Below are 21312 nucleotides of genomic sequence, written 5' to 3'. Positions count from 1 at the left end.
ACTTCTACTGGAAAGAACTGGACCCAAACTGCAGGATCCTCTGTCCAAAACACACTTACACAGCCTGATCTAAAAGATAATGCTATAGCTTAAATAGAAGTTGCTAGTGAAACTGCTATATTGAATCTTCTCTGAGAGTTGCCATGAGAAATAAATTCCAGTTGATGCACACATGAACACAGGACTGTCTGCTGTTATTCCACAACACTGAAAACAAGCATTTCTAGCTTAGTCATTAAAGGAAAAATTCTATCTCCTTGAATAAGAAACTACAATATTAAGACAGAAAAGATGGCAAGATAAAGAGTTATTTAAAGCATATTTAGTTTGGGCCAATGAAATAACTTTTCTCCCAATTTCCAACTAGATTTTACGCCATTTTGTGGGCCTAGTCCACGGACACACCACCTGTCTGTTAGTTTGTCATATTGTGGAGGCTTGAGTGTTACTATGATGCTGGAAAGCTATGCCACTAGTATTTCAAATACCAGCAGGGCCACCCGTGGTGGACAGGTTCCAGCAAAGCTTCCAGACTAAGACAGACAAGGAAGAAAGGCCTGGCAATTTTTTTTTTTTAAATTAGTCAATGGAAATCCTATGGATCAGAACAGAATATTGTCAGACTGGACTCAAACATACCAACAAGTGTGAGGATGGCAGCGGACTGAGCAATGTTTCATTCTGTTATATATGGGGGTCACTAGAGTCAAAGCCACTTCAACGGCAGCTAACTATACCAACAGTCCATTGAAATCAGCAAAGCAATTTTTTGAAAATCCTCTACAGCTGAAATAAACAGCAGAGATACTTGCTAATGAAGGATAATGAAGGCGAGAAAAAAAAAAAAGTTCACTTAAAGTAAATCAACTTAAAATGGAGGTAGAATGTAATAGTAATAATGACAGAAGGCTAAGACTTCACAATGAAACAAAACCACCAAACCAAACTCAATGCCATCAAGTCAATTCTGACCCATAGCAACCCTATGGGACAGAGCAGAATTGCCCCACAGGGTTTCCAAGTCTGTAAATTTTTACAGAAGCAGATTGCCTCATCTTTTTCTGGCGCAATAGCTGGTGGGTTTGAACTGCCAACCTCTTGGTTGGCAGCCCAATGCTTTAACCAGACTCAACAAAATAAGTTTACAGTATATTTGACAGTGTTAAGTATACTTAGGCTATAACTTCAACTATGTACTACTCAGAATAAAGAAGGACCCAAACATTAATTGAAATTACAATTGTTATAACAAAATAACAGTACCATATGATAATCATCGCTTCAAACTGGATTTCCAAGGCAGAATCACAGAGGGTAATTTTTACACAAAATAATCAAGGGCATCATAAGTTTTCTCAAGAGCCTCTCAGTCATGTGATGTTCAAATCAGTCCTCTAATAAGCAAAACAAGGATGTTTGTCCTATGGCTATTATTGGTATTGCAATATTTTCTTCTTTGATTATTAACTAGTCTCATTCTTCTAGGGCTAATTATCAGTGGCTGTGTGTGATCCAAGCATGGCTCTCATATTACTTTCATTGTCTTCATGAAATCCTGTATCTTTTATTTTTTTCATTTCACTTGGCACTGTACAATATCAAAGAGCCTTGATGCTACAATGGTTAGGTGCTTGGTTGCTGACCAAAAGGTTGGCACTTGGAACCCACTAGCTGCTCCATGGGACAGTGCGCTTCTATAAAGATTACAGATCTGAAAAACCTGTGGTGCAGTTCTACTCTGTTCTAGAGGGTCACTATGAGTCAGAATCCACTCAACAGCAATCGATTTGGCTTTGGAGTCTTAGTACAGTATCAAGAATTAACAATAGGGCAAACAATAAAAATACTGTCAGTATGAACAGGGAAGATGCCAGGAAGGAAACAATATGCTAGAATGAGGATTAAATTTATTACATGGTTTGTTCATTAGTGAATAGTTTTATGTTTTAACTACCATCACATCTCTGTAATTTTATAAGTGCAGAAGTTCAAATAATGACTATTCAGAAGTAAGAACCTCTGCACAACACATACATATGGCTGGATAAAAGAAGACCATTGGAGGTTCAGTCTTGCAGGAGACACAGAAATGACCTCTTCCACTGTGTAAATGATGTTATGATTACCTGCTTTGATGAAGTATCTAAGCTTCTGTGACTTAAAGTTGAAGAGGTGAAATAATTAGATCTTAACCTCATGGTTTCCAAGCTCAAAGGGCTATATACCCTTTTACCTATGCCACAGCAGTTGTTATGACAGTAACAGAAATTACAAAATTTTTGAAAAAGACATGAGAAAACATCAATGCTACTTAATACCTATGACAAAGTCGACTGTGATGTAATAAGTGTAGGAAAAATACAGTCTGAGGCAACTGAAACTATAAAACAGGTAATGTCAAACCATTCATTAATAATTCTTTAATGATACTGGATGTCTCACACAAGCTACTGGCAGAAAATAACTTTTCTCAAAACATTTAAAGTATATTAAGATAAAAATCACAAAATAGACCTACCCTTGTAATAAAAATTAAGCCAACTACAAGTATTTTACTTGGATTATTAAATATGGTTAGGACAATTCTAACAATTCTACCATTATACCATTTCCTCTTTTCTAAGTTTATGAGCTTTTGTCCTTATGTAGGGCTCTGGTGGTACAATCTGCGCTCAACTACTAACCTAAGAATTGCCAGTTTAAACCCTTTTAGTGGCATCATGGAAGAAAGGCCTGATTTTAAAGATAAAGATTTTAGCCAAGAAAACTCTATGGAGCAGTTCTACTCTATGACACATGGGATTCACCATGAGTCGGAATCGACTTGACAGCAATGGATTTTTCTCTTAGTCCTTAAGTAGAGAATAAAGTTAAATGTTCATTAGCTAATTAATGTAATATATATCTGATATAATGGACTACAGGTTCCCTGGGTGGTACAAATAGTTAAGCGCCTAACTACTAACCAAAAGGTTAGTGGTTTGAATCCCCCCAGAGGTATGGTACCTCAGAAGACAGGCCTGGCAATCTGCTTCCGAAAGGTCACAGACTTACATCCCTATGGAGCAGCTCTACACTCTACACGTGGGGTCACCATGAGTCACTGACTCATTCAATACAAATCATCAACAACACTGGATTACAGATCAAAAAACCGGGAGGAGGGATAAAATCTTTAAACGTCCTTGAATAACATAGTTAAACTAGGACAGCTACTTTAAAGACTCAACCACTTCTTGGATGCTAAGTCAAGGGATAAAGATTCCTCTGCAACCTCAGTTAGTAGTAAACAGTGACAGGCTCTGTTCTTAGTATGTTACATGAGTTACTCATTCAGTACTCATAACAAACCCGAGACAGGCACTACTATTATTGTTATTGTAAAAGGAAGAAACAAGTTACAAAGGTACCCAAAGAAGTTAATTATCACAGAGAGACAACTCTAGATGTCCCAAGCAAAATACTTACTTTTCATGTTAATATGTTTGTGTAAAGTTTCATACAGTTTTGTTGTTGTTGTTGTTGTTGTTATGTATGTTGTGGTTGTTAGGTGCCATGGAGTTAGTGCTGACTCACAGCGATCCTATGTACAATAGAAGACAACACTGTCTGGTCTTGGGACATCCTCACAATTGTTGCTATGTTTGAGCTCACTGTGGCAGGCACTGGGTCTACCCATCTTGTTGAGGGTCTTCCTTTTTTTCACTGACTCTCCACTTTACCAAGCATGATATCCTTCTCCAGGTACTGGTCCCTCCTAGTAATATGGCCAAAGTACATGAGACAACGTGTCACTACTATCTTTGCTTCTAAGGAACATTCTGGCTGTACTTCTTCTAAGACAGATCTGTTCATTCTTCTAGCATTCCATGGCACCTTCAGTATTATTTCCCAACACCATAATTCAAAGGCGTCAATTCTTCTTTGGTCAACTTTGTTCACTGTCCAGCTTTTACATGCATATGAGGTAACTGAAAATGTTGTGCCTTGAGTCAGGTGCATCTTAGTCCTCAAAGTGACATCTTTGCCTTTTAATGCTTTAAAGAGGTCTTCTGCAGTACATCTGCCCAATACAATGTCATTTGATTTCCTGATTGCTGCCTCCATGGGTGTTGATTGTGGAGCCAAGTAAAATGAAATCCTTGAAAAATTCAATCTTCTCTCAGTTTATCATGATGCTACACATTAGTCTATTTGTGAGGATTTTTTATTTCTTTATGTTGAGGTGTAATCCAAACTGAAGGCTGTAGTCTTTGGTCTTCATCAGTAAGGGCTTCAAGTCCTCCTTGCTTTCAGCAAGCAAGGTTATATCATCTGCATATCGTAGGTTGCTAATGAGTCTTCCTCCAATCCTGATTATATATAGAATCATTTATTTTAATCTTCAAATGATTAACTGCTGTACCTTATGTCTAAAAAGTCACATATCAAAAGCACTTCTCCTGAACAGCAGGAGCAAAAGCAGCTAAGCTAAGGGCAAATGAGACAGGCTAGAGCACTAGCCGTTACTTTGGAGAACAGCCCGCAATCTTTCTGTCTCTCTCACACACACAATCATAATTTTAGAGCAAAGTAAACTTCATATATTTTTTTTTTTTAAAAAAAGAAGAAACGAACCCTGCTATGGCAATGGTATATACTAAAGAGAACAACTCTGTAGATGAAGGTTTACCCAAATCCAGAGAAGCTATCATTTATCTCATTACCACATTTAGCAGAAAGACAGGGGCGATAAACCTGTTAAGCAAGGTGCAATGTTTGTAAAGAGCTGTTTGAAAGACATGCAGTCCATTCTATCTTTGAAACAGTCTTACATTTACCCTGGGCCAAATCAAATTAGCAGAGAGAGAAATGTGGACCTCATAAATTTGCCACATTTCTCTGTACTCCCCCCACACCATAGAACTGCTTTCACTGAAATGTGCTTCATTGTAATCTCGAAAGCTGTTCAGGGTTGATTTTAAAAACAATCCCATGAAACTCTTGGAAATGTGTAACTCACAGGATTTCCCTTTCCACAATGGCTACTAAACCAAACTTGACTGTAGTCGAGTCAGATCCGACCCATAGTGACCCCTCCTTGGGTTTCCAAGGCAGTATCACTATGGAAGTATAGTGCCCAACCTTCCTTCCTAGGAGTGACTGGTAGGTTTGATTCACCAGCCTTCTGGTTAGCAGTCAAATGCCTTAAGCACTACACCACTACTAGGGAATTTAAATATGTGATCCACCCTAGCATTACAGAATGTACTTGTAGTTCTTTCTTGCCTCCTTTTTCATTTTGTTTCTACTCTTTCTTTTCCTTTAACCCCAACCTCTTATCATGCTACCTTGTTTTAAACACATACACACACAGAAACACTTTAAATAATTTCTGGTACAAAGCAGGAAATAAATAATTTATGACCAAAACCAAATTGCTCATTACGTGATAAAACAAACCACCAAGAATAACTTTTGTAGGACAGAGAAGGCTATGAGGAGATGCCGACTACAGGTGTAAAGTGAGACACATTGTCTTCTCTATCACTGTTCCATGAAGCACAACCCTTGGGTATGTTGGACTTGAACAATTCTAATATTTCATCTATATGAAAAGGGCAAAGACTGTTGTCTCATGATGTTGTGTTGTTGTTGTTATGTGCCGTCGAGTCGGACCCAACTCATAGCAACCCCTCCTTCGGTTTCCAAGGCAGTATCACTATGGAAGTAGATTGCCACATCTTCTTTCCGAGGAGTGGCTGGTGGGTTTGAACCGCCAGCCTTCTGGTTAGCAGTCAAGTGTCTTAGGCACTATGCTACCAGAGCTCCTTGTCTCATGATAGGCATATAGTATTTTGACCAATTAACTGTTTAGATGAAATGGGTCTTTTGATTAAATTAAATTGAGTGCAGCTCTAGTGACTGGTACACCATCTGATCTGCAACCTATACAACTATGAGACCAGAAGAACTAGATGGTACCCGGCTACCACTGTCATCCACTTGGAAGGGATGTAGGAGATCCTGGATAGAGAGGGAGAACAATGTGGAACAAAACTCAAAATCATTTGGAGGCAAAAAAAAAAAAAAAGAAGAAGAAGAAGAAGAAGGTGGGGACCAGGTTTGCTGGTCCAATAGAGCCTGGTGAAACCACTGAGACTATGGCCCCTAGCTGCCCTTCAGGTCTGGGATTGAACCCACACCTGTGGTTTCCAGCCAAACAAAGTACAGGCAAGTGAGTTAAACATTTACCTCAAGTAGAAACACACCCTGGAGAGAACAATCATGGGAGAAGGAAGGGCTGCTTATGCACAGGGAGACATCTCAGGGCACAGAAGAGTATGGAGGGATGGACACGGGGAAGAGGTAACTATGGGGAGGAAGTGGGAGGGGAGCTGTTGTATTGTAAATTTTGGTCAATGACATGAGACAAAGTATATGTGAACTGCTGTATGAAAAGTGAATTTACTCTGTAAATCTTCACCCAAATCGAAATAAAATTAAAAAAAAAAAAAGAAAAAAAAATTGAGTGCAGCTCAATCAACAAGATGGAGAAGACTTAACTATGAAGGTGGTGGCAGCAAGAGGGGTATGCTGGGATCAAGATCTTTAGAGCTGAATAGAATTTTGAAGGCATCTCACCCAAATCATTGATTTTCCAAATGAAAAAAAACCACCAAAATATCAGCAACAACAAGGCAGAGAAGTTCTCTTCACATAATAAGGAGAATGGATAAGTTTATAATTTCTCTGAGTCTGAAATGCTCTGGTTCCACATTTCTACATTATGATCACAATACTCCCCTGCGTGAAAATCTATGATGGCTCCCAGAACACTCGGAATAATATCCGAACTCTCTACTGAGGACAAAGTTCTGTAAGATTTGAACCCTCAGTGGAGTCATCCACCATTCGTGTCTAGGTCACTGACCTTCATTCAGCTCCACTGCCTTCTTCCTGTCCCTGTTGTTGTGTTGTTGTTATGTGCCCTTGAGTCGGACCCAACTCACAGGGACCCCTCCTTGGGTTTCCGAGGCGGTATCACTATGGAAGCAGATTGCCCACCTTCCTTCTGAGAAGTGACTAGTGGGTTTGAACAGCGAGCCCTCTGGTTAGCAGTCAAGTGCCTTAGGCACCACACTACCAGAGCTCCTCTTCCTGTCCCTAGGACATACTAACTCATCCTGGCTTCCAAGCCTTTGTACTTGTTCCCCCTTACTGGAATATTCCTTCCTCCAAATCTTCACAGGCTGTTTACTATTCAACTAAAATGCCAGAGAGACCAAGTAAGAGCAGTCTATTTAAAGCAGTGCTTCCCAACCTGTGTCATATAATGGAACACACAGAAAATAACATTTGCCTACGAAGACATACATGGTAAACAGACCAGGCTGGCCTGCATTCTCATCCCAAAGGCTCAGAGGGTCAATATCTCCATGTTTTGTAGCCCATTTGTGGTTCCATGGAACATAAGATGAGATGCTCTGCCCCTTGCCCTCTCTTAGAAAGATCAGCACAAGGCCCATCTCCATGAGGCAGAGGTTAAAGATGTCCCAAATGACCAAACTACCACACCACTCCATCATTTCAGACTTATTCCTCCTCCTCCTCTCAGTAATCTCCCCCATCTTAGGGTTCTGTATTTCACTGTAACATGAGAATTGTAGAATTAGAGTCCAGGATTCCAGAACTCTTAAATACATGGCTACATCTTCAGGCTGCAGCAGGGACATATTACTTACTGGTTTGGGTCCACCCAGAGGGACCTCAAGAAAAAGGGTTGGTAGTCTATTTCTGAAATACCAGCCACTGAAAGCCCTATGGAGTACAATTGTACTGACACACATGGGGGTCCTGATAAATCAGAAATGACTTGACAGCAACTGGTGTGTTTGTACAGATATATATATATATGTATATGTATATATATATAACAAGCAAACCCACTGGTATATAACTGGTAGGTACTCTATTCAAAATCCAACCCTTCTCAATTTCCCTGCTTCATGTTCCTTATGTAGCTATGTTACTGCTGCATTCCTTAATGATTTCATACTAATCTGCTAGCAGAATTTTTCAAAGGTGTCCTAAGAAACCTTTAAGAACTGATATTAAGAGTCAGAATTCTCATAAAAGTAATGTTCCATGAATGAAGAACACACAAGAGTACAGACTGTATTTCTCTAGTAACAAAAACTCAAAAACAGACAAAACTTATGGAAGGTGTTAGAAGTCAGGGGGTAGGGAGTGGTGACCGGGGCACCTGTAAGGCAAAATTTCCTAATCTAGGTGATCGTGGCACAGGTGTTTCACTTCATGAAAATTCATTCTTTATATATTTATAATCTGTGCATACATCAACAAAAACTGAGTTTAAAGAAAGAATGTGACTCCTGGAAAAGGACTCTCAGGCTTTTGAACACCCTGGAAGGGAGTGGAGCCAGACAGAGGAGGAAAAGTCCCCAGGTTGGACCCAACTCACAGAGACATCTCCAATTCCCCTTCAGTGAACTGTCAGGACTTCTAATACTACAACCCTCACCTCAAACTTCTTTTGAAAAGGCAAGGCATGTTCTACCAAACACAAAAAGAATCTCAAAATACACCTACAGAAAGATCCATCAGTCATCTCTTTCAGTATGCCTACTACTCACAAAAAGAGTTTTTCTTTGCAGAAGTACACAGAGGTTTTATTCCTGAGGTATTAGTTAAGACATTTTCCCCTTCCGGGAGAACCCTCTGAAATATGAAATAAGAATATCTTTTATTTTTACTTTAAAAACTGTTTTCAAGCCTCCAATACTTTAATTTGTCTTCAAAAACCTGAAAACAAGCCTGAGAATATTCATATTACTTGTGTGAACATTTTCCTCAGTGAACAATTTTATCTAACTTATGTGCTATAGAGTAAAGCTTACTTTCTCATAGTTTTTTTTATTTTGTTTTGTCTTAAAAATAAAAAAGAGTATAAGGTTTTATAAGGCCCCATTCTACTTCTGAAATTACAATTAAAATGTATACAACAAAAGAAAATATTCCATAGGAGGAAAAAAGATGCCTATATCAAGTTTTTAGGAGCACTGGTAGAGCAACGGTTAAAACGCTTGTCTGCTAACAGAAAAGTCAGCAGTTCAAAACCAACAGCCACTCTGTGGGAGAAGGATGTGGCAGTCTGTTCCTGTACAGATTACAGCCTTGGAAACCTTATTAACAGTTCTACTCTGTCCTATAGGGTCACTATGAGTCAGAATCAACTCGATAGCAGTGGGTTTGTTTTTTTTGGTTTGGTGTATCAAGTTTTCAGGTACTTTAGCATCATTATTACTACTACTATTGCTGTTGTAAACAACAAGCTGGAAACTTTTTTTGGGGGTAGATGTCACCTGCTTGGGATGGCTATCTTGGATTCTTGGCACTTTTTCTTTTTAAACAGAAAACTATGCTTTACCAACACATTTCTCTGTGCAATAACAGTTGATTTGGATATTATGATTATACTTTTCAAATAAATTCTGAAATTCAAAAGATCTTTTCTAATAAACTATACTCACATGCCTGTTGATAAATGCATGTGTAGATAAAGACTCAAATATTTTTTAAAATTTGTGAGATCTTAAGAAAAAAATCTTTCATTTTCATTACTTAAGCTTCCTATTCATAAAAAGAGGACTGTTCTCTCTGCACTCTTGAGGCTTCCCAAGGTGCTTTATTCTACATGTTGTCCCCCCAGGAATGATGTCATCAGAGTATCTCACTTAATTCTACACTCATCAGCCAGTGACTATAACCATTTATGCCTGTGGCTAATTCTCTTCTAAACCCTCAATTTTCTCATTTAACATTTCTACACAAAATCACCAAATTCCACTATAGGTCAACAATGTCTTATCTGAAACCCTTGAACCTAGATGAGTTTCAAAATTCTAATTTATTTTGCATTTCAGAAAGGTAATTCTTGACACATACCACATATCACCTAACACCAACTGCAATAACTTGTAATCAAATATAATATTTCTGCAGCAAAATGAATGATTAATCACTTCAAGTGAAATAAATAAAGATTGTAATATAGCCTCATGTTACCACATGAATTTAGGTCAGTCAGGTTTTGCTATTAATTACCTTGAAAATACTTTTCTTTTTAGAACTTTCTAGATTTCAGGTTTGTGGTGAAAGGATTGTAGACCAGGACCAGAAGCAATTAGATCAAGCTTCAGCTTTTAGTATAGGCACTGGAGGTCCAATGTGAGTCTTTCAACAAATACTTGTTGATCACCAATTGTATGCTAGGTTTGGTGGATCTAATGGTGTCATAGATTGTACCGTGTCACCACAAAATATGTGTCAATTTGGTCGGGCCATGTGGTAGTTAGGTTTCTGTGTCAACTTGGCTGGGCCTGGTTGAGTAGCTGGGCAGCTGGATATAGTATTCCCCATGATGAGACTGGTAATCAACTCCATGGTGGAATCTACTGTAGGCACTGAGTAGCTGCCTTTGGATATGTGGTCTGCTTCCTGTATGTAAGGAGAAGCTTTGAGAATTGTCTCTAGCCTACAGCATGCTTGGAACTTGCATGTAGCTGTGTCGTTTTTCAGCAGCCTGCCATGTTCTGCCGACCTTGGGACTTACAATGGACTTAAGTTAATGGCCTGCTGCGTGGTTTGGTAACATTGGAACTGTGCCTTTTTACATGTCAACTTTGGGGCTTCTCAGCCTCAGCAGCCAGCAGCTGTCTGAGTGAAGAAGAGCTGTACCCCAAAGTTGAGGGATTTTCAACCCAGCCCCTAAAGCCTGGCACTTTGAATTTGGACTTAAAGCCTCCAAATCATAAGAATAAACTCCTGTTTGTTAAGGCCACCCCATTTGTGGTATATTTCTTGTCAGAGCAGCACTAGGTAACCAGAATAGGCCATGATTCTCAGTATTAAGTAATTATCCTCTTTTTGTGATCTGATGTAATTATCCTGTGCATTGTAAATCCTCACCTCTATTATGTTAGAGGCAGTTATGTTAAAGAGGAAGGATGTAAGCTACAAGATTAGGAAGTATTTTGAGCCCATCTCTTGAGATATAAAAGGGGTTAAATAAGCCAGCAGAGATCAAAAGGACCTACTACCACCAAGAAAGAAAAGCCAGGATTGGATCATGTCCTTTGGACATATGCTGGGAACTCCCAGACCCAAGGGAAGATTGAAAGCAAGATACATGGAGATTTCCAAGGAACGCCAGGCTTACAGATGTTGAAAAGAGACAAGAACCTTTTCCCACAGCTGAAAGAGACAGAAAGCCTTTCTCTAGAGTTGTTGTTGTTATTGTTGTGTGCCAGCGAGTCGGCCCCAACTCATAGCGACCCCTCCTTGGGTTTCTGAGGCAGTATCACTACAAAAGTAGGATTGCCCAACCTTCCTTCTGAGGAGTGGCTGGTGGGTTTGAACCACCAGCATTCTGGTTAGCAGTCAAATGCCTTAGGCACTATGCCACCAGATCCCCAAAGTAGGGGCAAAAATAAAGGAAACCCTTAATGAGACAGATGTCACAACAGCTGCAATAATGGACCCAAACATAACAAAGATTATGAATATGGTGCAGGATGGGTCGTCATGAGTCAGAGCTGAGTGGATGACAATTACCAAACAGCATCACCAAACATTTAGTTCTCTCCTTAATTAACCATAAAGTTTGCTATTCAAAGTATAATCACAGGACCACCAGCAGCAAGATCACACGAGTGCTTGTTAGAAAGGCAGAGTATGTCAGAAACCCCCTCTTACTCTGAATTTACATTTTGACAATATCCCAAGGAGATCTGTGTGCACAGTGAAGTTTGAAAAGTGTTTGTGACAATGCTGAAGTGATTATTACCACCTACCCGTTTTGACTCTCAATATTGCTGCCTCTCAATCTGATTGCAATACAGTAAATTACTTAATATGGTTCTTTTATCCACGGTCTTTCTGACATCTACTAGCTGACAGGGTGGGGCTATGAAAATGGGAGGTGCTTGTGGCCCCACCAATGGGATGACGTAGTTTGCTAATAATATAAATAAGGTACATGGCACCCTTGTGGAGGTGGAACCATGCAAATAAGGTGTATGGAACCCCTAACATAGAGATTGGTCAGCTTTGAGATCTCACTAGGCTTAAAATGAGCCATCCCAGTGGTGGATAGGGCGATTTCACTACCATCAAGAAAGAAGACTCAGGAGTGGAGTGCATCCTTTGGACCTGAGATCCCTGTGTTGAACTTCCTCGATCCAGAAGAAAGAGAGAGAGTGAGCTGTAACACTTTGCTGAGGTGGTGAGAGATGCTGAGAGACAGCAGCAAAGAAACCACAGCAGCAGAGGCAGAAGAATCAAGAGACTAGCATAAGATAGAGTGGTGGGCTTCCTGGCCCACAGAGTGAGAAAGCTGAATGCCTTTGGGCAGGAGGCTTGCTGGCAGAGTGGGGTGCCTCTCTGGGCACCTATTGGCAGAGCTTAAAAAGCTTTGTAACATTTGCCTAAGCAGGGCAGAGGCAAAGGCCAGAGAAAAGCATGCTTGCAGTAGGCTATGTTTTGGTTACCTAGTGCTGCTCTAACAGAAATATACCACAAATGGGGTGGCTTTAACAAACAGGAGTTTATTCTCATACAGTTTGGAGGCTTTGGACTTAAGTCCAAGTTCAAAGTGCCAGGCTCTAGGGGCTGGGTGAAAGCCCCTCAACCTTGGGCTTCAGCTCTGCCTCCTGCTCCTGGCCCACTGAAGCTGGAGGCTTTTCCTCAGACAGCTGCTGGCTGCTGAGGCTGACAAACCCAAGGTTGACAAGTAAAAAAGGACAGTCCTAGTGTTACCAAACAACACAACAGACCACTGACTCAAGTCCACTCCAAGTCCCATGGCAGGCTGTTGAGCAACACCTCAGCTATATGCAGGGTTCAAGCATGCCATAAGCTGGAGACTTTCCTCAAAGTTCCTTCTTATATACTGGAAGCAGCCCACATACCTAAAGCAGCTACTCAGCTGCTCTAGTAGATTCCACCATGGAGTCAATTACCAAAATCACCATGGAGAGTAACTATATTCAGCTGCCCAACCACTAAACCAGGCCCAGCCAAGTTGGCATAAACCTTAACTACTACAGGCTGAGAAGAAGCTGTCCTGATTGAAGAATTCTTGACTTGTTTCTAATTCTGAATTGTAACCTGTTACTTCCCTAATAAACCCCATAATTGTGAATATTGTCTGTGAGTTTTATGTGGTCACTGCAACATATTATCGGACCCAAAAGAGAAGCAGAGAGTGCTGTGAAAGGGATAGTTGGTGTCAGAACTGGTAAAAAGGCTGTAAGGTAGTGGCATGTCTGACCTCTACCTCACAGGAATCAGCTTTGGGCTGTTGCTGTTGTTCTGGATCCTCCTTCCCCCTTGTAAGGTTAAAGGAAGTCAGATGACACCTTCTCCATGCTGTTTACCACTGATCAAACATCTAGGAGGGATAAGATTGGTATGAGGTTCTCCCCAACTTCATGGGTCACCTCTTGAAGCTTAAGCATTTGATATCACCTCACACATTCTATAAGGGGTAGTTGGCCTCTACCTCACCCCTCACCCAGAACATGAATAGGAGACTCTACCCCATATTCATTCACCAATCTTGGCTCTAATTAAAAGGAAGCATGGAGCCCTACTTTCATAATTCTTTGGCTCAGGACTTCTCTCCTTGACCAGTGTGATCCTGAAGCCCCTTCTCAGAAATATTTTCTCCTATGACCCTGACACTGCAAATCAGTGTATCTGCCCATTAGCTGCACTCTTGTGCATGATCTTCAACTTCTACATGGACCTTTCCTGGGGCCAGGGCCTAGATGCCTGCTTCTAAACTCTTTTCTGTCCATTTGTACCATTCACCTGCCTACCCTGACCCACATCTTATCTAATCTATAACACTAGCCTCCCATAAGTAGCCTCTACCTACAGATCTGCATTTTTTGTTCACTCATTCACAGTCAACAAATATTTATCAGAAGCCTACTATATACCCAAGGAGCTCTGATGGTGTAGTGGCTAAGGCATTCGGCTGCTAATCAGAAGGCCGATGGTTCAAACTCATCAGCTACTCTGAGGAAGAAAGATGATGCAGCCTGTTTCTGTAAAGATTTATGCATTGGAAACCCAATGGGGGTCTCAATGAGTCAGAATTGACTTGATGGCAGTGAATTTGGTTTTTGGATTTATATACCTAGGCAATGAACAAAACACAAGAATCCTGTCCTCATACAGTTTATATTTTTATGTAAGAAACCCCCACTGCCCTCAAGTCAGATCTGACTCATAGCAACCCCTTCCTGGGTTTCCAAGGCAGTATCATTACAGGAGTAGATTGCCCAACCTTCCTTCCAAGGAGTGGCTGGTGGGTTTGAACCACCAGCCTTCTGGTTAGCAGTCAAATGCCTTAGGCACTATGCCACCAGAGCTCCCTGTGTAAGAAAAGATACATAATATACAAAAACTAAACATAGGATATGCTAAATGCACTGCTGTCGAGTTGGATTTGACTCATAGTGACCCCTCCTTAGGTTTCCAAGGTAGTATTACTAGGAAGGAAGCAGTACATAACAACAACATCACAATGAAAGTAGATTGCCCAACCTTCCTTCTGAGGAGTGGCTGGTGGGTTTGAACCGTCAGCCTTCTGATTAGCAGTCAAATGCCTTAGGCACTATGCCACCAGAGCTCCTATAGAGTATGCTAGATGGTATAAAAGGAGTTATGGTGGCATAGTGGTTAAAGTATTTGGCTGCTAACCAAAAGGTGCTGATTCAAACCTACCAGCTGCTCCACAGAGAAAATGAGGCAGTCTTCGATGAAGATTTAAAGCCTTGGAAACCCTATGGGGCAGTTCTACCCTATCCTAAAGGGTCACTATGAATAGGAAATCGACTTGGTGGCAAAGGGTATGGATGTTTTTGGTTTAGATGGTGTAAGAGTTATACTAAAACATAAATCTGAAAAGGTAGCTGAAGAGTGCTTGGGGCAAAGGGCATTCAAATTTTTATGAGTGTTTAGGGAAGACCTCACTGAAAGGTGATCAGAGGAACTATACACTGAATTGTTGGAACTCTGGTTCTAGCTTTATTCTTGCTTTTAACTTATTCTATTTCTTCCTGAACCTCTGATTCATTAACCTTAGTGTACAATAATCATATCCTGTGTAAGAGAATTTAAAATTGAGGTACCTGGTAAAATCTGAAATGGCTGACTTGAGATCTGGGTCTAGTTAGTAATGATTTTCCCATAACAACTGTTATCTTCTGTGCAGATTCTATCATGAAGCTAAGGAAATGTTTACCTCTGTGATAAAGAATGTAGAAATAATATCCCTAAGAAAAGACCTTCTCACTGACTCTTATCTAAATCTCCCATACAAATACTCACAGGAAAGTTTAGCTTGAGTAGGCTGTTTCTAAGGAAGGAATATCCAATAATTATGATGTAACTACCCAGTGACTCAGCTTCTTGTTACATACCCTTGCAATTACTACACTGTAACCAATCAAAGAAGACAAGTATGTTCTATAAGCCAGTACCACCTTATAAGCCCCCATTTCAGGAAGTCCTGCCTTGCAATGATGTAAGTTTGTAACAACAAATCAAGTAGTGTACTTCAAGTTCTTTGTTCTCTCCCTATAAAAAATGTCTCCACAGCTTCACCATTTTGAAGGGCTGGCTTATACTCTGGAATTCAGTCTCTTCCTAGCTCAAGCTGTCTTTTACTTTCAATAAGTCATTTTAATTTTAAGCAGATTCCACATTGTTACTCCAGAACAGTTCTTTGGCATAATTAGCAGGATTTGAAGGCACTGTATTTTCTGTATACCCTGGTATCATGGACCCAGCACTGTGGTACCAAGCATGGGCCCTTACATCCATCTGTTTCCTTGAATTCTTGAGGTTTACTGGAGGTAAGCCCTCTTGAATACAGTTTGCACTGCTGCAAAGAAAGCTCTTTGAGAAATTTATTATCTGCCCTTTCACTTTGCTTTCATTTTCTGCCTTGGTGGGTTCATTACCAAATTAAGTTTGATGAGACTGACATCTAGTAGCCAGCCTGATTATTGAACTCTCTTTCTCTTTGGTGAACTGTAAAGTTTGTATGCACTTAAAAGTTTTAAATACTTACAAGTTCTTAGTAAGACGAGGAGTGCCATGTCCAAGGCTCACATGTCCCTCCCTCAGGGACTCCTGCTGCTTATATGGTTAAATATTATGGCCCTGGATCAATCTTGTATGTTTACCGTTGCCAAGTGCTTACAAGGGGAATTTAGAAAATCAATGGCCATTGTGAGGCTTATTTGATTTAAATTAATTTACTTTGCTGTGCAGTCAATTAGAGGTTAAGGGTTCCTGAATTAAACAGACCCAATGAGAGGCCTTTTTAAATTAGTATCTGGAAGCTTCCAAAAGACATCAAAATAGCAAATTTGCATCCCTACAGGACATTACTTCCAAATAGGCCAAACAAAGTAAAGAGTTATAATGTCAGAGCTCTGCAACCTCAGTGGTTACCTCTCCGATGACAGTTCCTCCACCTCCTTCTGCTGCTTCAGCAACTACTACCCCTTACCCACTTTTACTTACTTTTGCAAGAATACCTTATCTGAAATCCCATATTAATCTAGAAGATCTTCAGAAGAGGAAAAAAACATTTTTGAAATGCCTTCCAAAGTTAGATATCCAGAAGAGCCTAAACCAGTACCTGAGAAGCCCTTTAAAATTTACCCTGTGCTACCAGGAGTAGGCAACAGGGAAAACCCCAAAGAAAACAGCATGCTTTTTCTTCCTTGGACTTACACTGAACTACACAATATTGTTAAAGATTTCCCAGATTTATGGAATCATCACTATAAATTTCCTTAGCAATTTGAAGTTCTCAGTGAAGCATATCAACCTGGGCTACCTGATTTATATTAATTAGTGTATGTGCCAGTAAGTCCTTGTGGTGTTCACATGTGCTGAATGGAAAGAAGCCCAAGTCAGTCTTGCTTTAGATACCAATGAAACAGCTGAAAACAAACCTAAAAGCAGCCCAAGACAAAGCAAAGAAATTATATGATTCCCTTAAAGTAGCTTTTCTTCCTGTAGTAGAGTGGACAAAAATCTACTCCTGTGTACAAAAGGATGAGGCTGTTGATGATGATCAAAATAAATTATATAAAAAATTTGCTGAACACTCTGGATTAGACCCAGAGACTCCAGGAACTTTTACTGTAGCATTTAAATCTGGCCTTAATTCAGAATTTTCAGGTCTAGTAAACAGCATAACTTGGAAAACCATTCCTATAGCTCAAATTTTAGCTCAGGAATTAGCTCAAACTATGGAGACTAAAGAAATTCCTAAAAGATAAGTTAATGGCCTTACAACTGTGGCAATAAGAAACTCAACAGAGGGAAAAATTCCCATTCCACAAGAGAAATCCTAGAAATAACATTGAAAGAAGGGCTAATATTTGTTTTATTGCAAAATGCCTAGTCCTTTTAGAAAAGACTATTAAATTAAAGAACAAATTCAACAACCTGTCAGTAAACAACACAGCTCTCTGATTTAGCATGAACATACAGTTGCTTTTCCTATGGAAGCACTAAATTCACAAGGATAAGCAAATGTTCAAATAAATGGAACCATGCAAATCTTTTACTGACATAGGTGCTACCTTATCTGCTTTGAACCCCACAAGTATGCATAAGCCCTTGCCCCATAGTAACAAAACCTTGAAAATAGTGGGGCTCACTAATCAAAAACATATTTTAGCTCACTCTCAATCTGTTTATGTCTCTTTAGGCCCTATTGAAGATATGTACCCATTTTAACTCAGCTTAGACACCCCAGTTAATTTACTAGGAAGAGATCTTTTACCTAAATGGAACTGTCAAATAAAACTTTCGGAAACAGGAGAAATACTACCTCAAAGCAATCAACACACAAACTCTACAATACAGAATACTGGGGATGAAGCCTGTTACTATTTACAAGTACTCAGCTTGCCACCATAAGGCCATTCTCCTGTTTTATCCAATGCTATGTTGTTGTGGTGGTTGTTGTTGTTATGTGCTGTCGAGTTGGACCCGACTCATAGCAACCCCTCCTTGGGTTTCCGAGGCAGTATCACTATGGAAGTAGACAGCCCCATCTTCCTTCCAAGGAGTGGCTGGTGGGTTTGAACCGCCAGCCTTCTGGTTAACAGTCAAGTGCCTGAGGCACTATGCTACCTGAGCTCTTTCCCTATGGATGTCTTTTTTCTGTGCCTGAAAGTCTATGGGCCACTACATCTAGTGATGTTGGTTGGGTCCTATCGGCTGCAGCAATTAAAATTCAAATAGATACCTATAAATCTTTACCCAGAATTTCACAATAACCTTTAAAAGAAGAAGTTAAGGAAGGACTTGTTCCTGTACTTCAAGACATTTTTGACTAAAGACTTAATAATTCCTTGCACCAGTCACTGTAAGTCTCCAGTTTCCTCTGTTAAGAAATCAATCTGGGCTGGATATGTGTATATGAACTATTAAGCATTTATCAATTAAATTAACATTTAGCAATTCCTACATTACTAGTAGTCCCTGTCTTAGTTATCTAGTACCACTATAACAGTGGATATTAATAAGCAGATTGCTTCAACTTCAATTTATTTTTTCACAGTTTAGGAGGCTAAAAGTCCAAATTCTGGGCACTAGCTCTAGGGAAGTCTTTCTCTGTCAGCTCTACAGGAAAGTTCCTGTCTCCTTTAAGCATCTTGGGCCCAGTGTTCCTTGGAGATCTCCATGGCTTGATGATTCCTGGGTCTAGGGGCTTCTCAGCACAGGACCCTGGGTCAAAAGGGCACACTCTGTCCTGGTTCTTTTTTCTTGGTGGTAATGAGGTCTCTCTTCTTGCTTCTCTCTCCTTTTATCTCTTGTAAGATAAAAGGTGATGGATGTCAAACCCCAGAGAAACTCCTCTTACATGAGATCAGGACTGTGACCTGATCAAGGGTATTAGAGCCTACCATACTCCCCTTAAAAACTACTGGATGATCACATCAGATCACATATGGGATGATTATATCATTACATAACTGCCAAATTATGTCATTAGATAACTGTCAAAAAAACACCGAGAATCATGGCCCAGCCACGTTGACACATATTTTGGGAGGACACAATTCAATCCATGATAATCCCCAATCTTCACTTCCTTCTTTCTAATGTATTCCTGAAACAATTAATTGCACAGTAGCTAATCTTTGCAGTGCTATTTTTTAGCATCCTAGTTCATCCTGACAGCCAGTACTTCTTCAGTTTATTTTGAGTGGGGACCAACAACTCACATGGACCACAATGTCCCAAGGGTTTACAGAGTCTCCAACTTACTTTTCTCAGATTTTACATGCTGATTTGCAGCCGTTACACTTTACTCAAGGGTCTACATTACTACAATATGATGGTGAGTAACTCATCTGTTCTAATGCTCTACAGGCTTGCCTTTAACAATAGTATCCTGTTATTACAACATTTGGCCATAAGAGGGCACAAGGCCTCCAAAGAAAAACTGCAATTAGCTCAACTTTTTGGTGAACACCTAGGAGATACTATTTCAGCAACAGGGGTAATTACAGACCCCAAAAGAAAATAAACTATCTTAGCTTGTCCTATCTGCACTACAAAAAAAACAGTTAAGAGGATTTCTAGGACTCTGTGCCTACTGTAGAACTTGGACACCTGATTTTCCTCCACTGGCTCAATCTTTTACCATTATCTAAAGATTTCAGTGCTTGGCCCCTTCCAGCCTTCCAGGGACAACCAAAAGGCCATCATTCAACTAAAAGAAGCAATAACCAACAATAATCCTTGCTTTAAGATTTCCCAATTATAACCTAGCTTTTTCACTTTTCATTAAACTTCTGGAAATGCTTTAAAGGTCCCTGTTACATGACACAGAGAACAAAAGCTCACTGGCATCCAGTTGGACCCCATCACTCAAGCCTACCCACTTGTCTTAGATTAGCCACTGCAACCACTAGGCCAGTTGAGACCACAGCTCACCTAGTTTTAGGGAGTTTTCTTGATCTGACTCAACACGATGAGTGTTTTTGGTTTCATATGGTGTTAGCTAAATTCAACTTTGACTCAAAACCTATCAGCCAGCTGACAAACTTGTTATGAAGTTCTTCTTTTGGCAGCTTCTAATGTTCAGTTATATATTGTAACTTCTCTAAATCCAGCTACATTGCTATTTCTACCTAATGATAATGACTATACACCTTATGATTCCCTGAATATCACAAAACGGCTTTTGGGCCCTAGGCAAAATTTACAAGAAACACTATTATCAAATCCTGATTTGGTTTTGCTTGTTGCTGGGTCATATTTAAAGCTTGCACCTGTAAGCTCTCATAATAGGGGGGATATATTGTGACCCTCTCCACTGAGGTCCTCGAGAGTGCCATTCTTCCTAAAGTTCAACAAGGTGAACTGATCACACTCATAAGGGCCTGCAAACTGGCTTCTGGACAGTCGGTAAATACTTTTAAGGACTTGAGGTATGGATTTGGGGTTATTTATGATTTTTAGCATGTTATGGAAACAAAAAGTTTCTGACCTCTTCTGGAACTCAAATGTAGTCCCTTCCCTTAGCAGCAGCTCTCATCTAAGATCTCTGTAATTAAAATTCAAGCCCACCAACCCAAAGGCATTCCACAAAGAAAGGATCAAAGGAAACAACCTGGCTGATAAAGCAGCTAACCATTCCACTTCCCAATCATCCTTCAAGGATGTCATCCTTATTCATGACCATAATGATCACACTCGCAATCACAATAAAAAAGAGAGAATGGGTGAGACTGACAGAACAGTGATGGCACCTGCAAAAGGCTGCCCAACAAAATTTGATCCAAAGAAATCTCAAAGTCACTTTTTAAATATAAAAAAATTAACCCCTACAGAAGAAATTAGAAAATGGGAGCAAGCTGGCTGTCATCAGGATCCAACCACTAGGCTGTATACTGGGCTTAAAAACACGCCCATTTTGCCAGAATGCTTGCATGTCCCTATGGTTTGAAATTATTGACATGATAATACAGGACTGACAGCAGATGAACTCACCAGTTGTTGTTAAGTGCCGTCGAGTCGTTTCCGACTCATAGCAACCCCATGCACAGGAGAACAAAACACTGCCCTATCCCGCGCCAGCCCCACAATCCCTGCTATACTTGAGCCCATCATCACAGCCACCGTATCAATCCATCTCGTTGAAGGCCTCCCCCTCTTTCGTTGACCCTCCACCATACCAAGCATGACATCCTTCTCCAG

The 21312-nt window shown here is 40.1% G+C and overlaps 1 protein-coding gene across 1 annotated transcript in view; it reads right to left on the bottom strand.

Annotated features, from left to right (window-relative positions):
* SHQ1 (SHQ1, H/ACA ribonucleoprotein assembly factor) overlaps positions 1-21312 on the bottom strand; it is a 199606-nt gene that overhangs the window by 11243 nt on the left and 167051 nt on the right. The gene's annotated exons all lie outside the window — the stretch shown is intronic.

Source organism: Orycteropus afer, unplaced genomic scaffold, assembly GCF_000298275.1.
Source record: "Orycteropus afer afer isolate SDZICR_OR568_19922 unplaced genomic scaffold, OryAfe1.0 scaffold00180, whole genome shotgun sequence".
Taxonomy (NCBI): domain Eukaryota; kingdom Metazoa; phylum Chordata; class Mammalia; order Tubulidentata; family Orycteropodidae; genus Orycteropus; species Orycteropus afer.
This window is presented reverse-complemented; position numbering and strand designations above follow the sequence as displayed.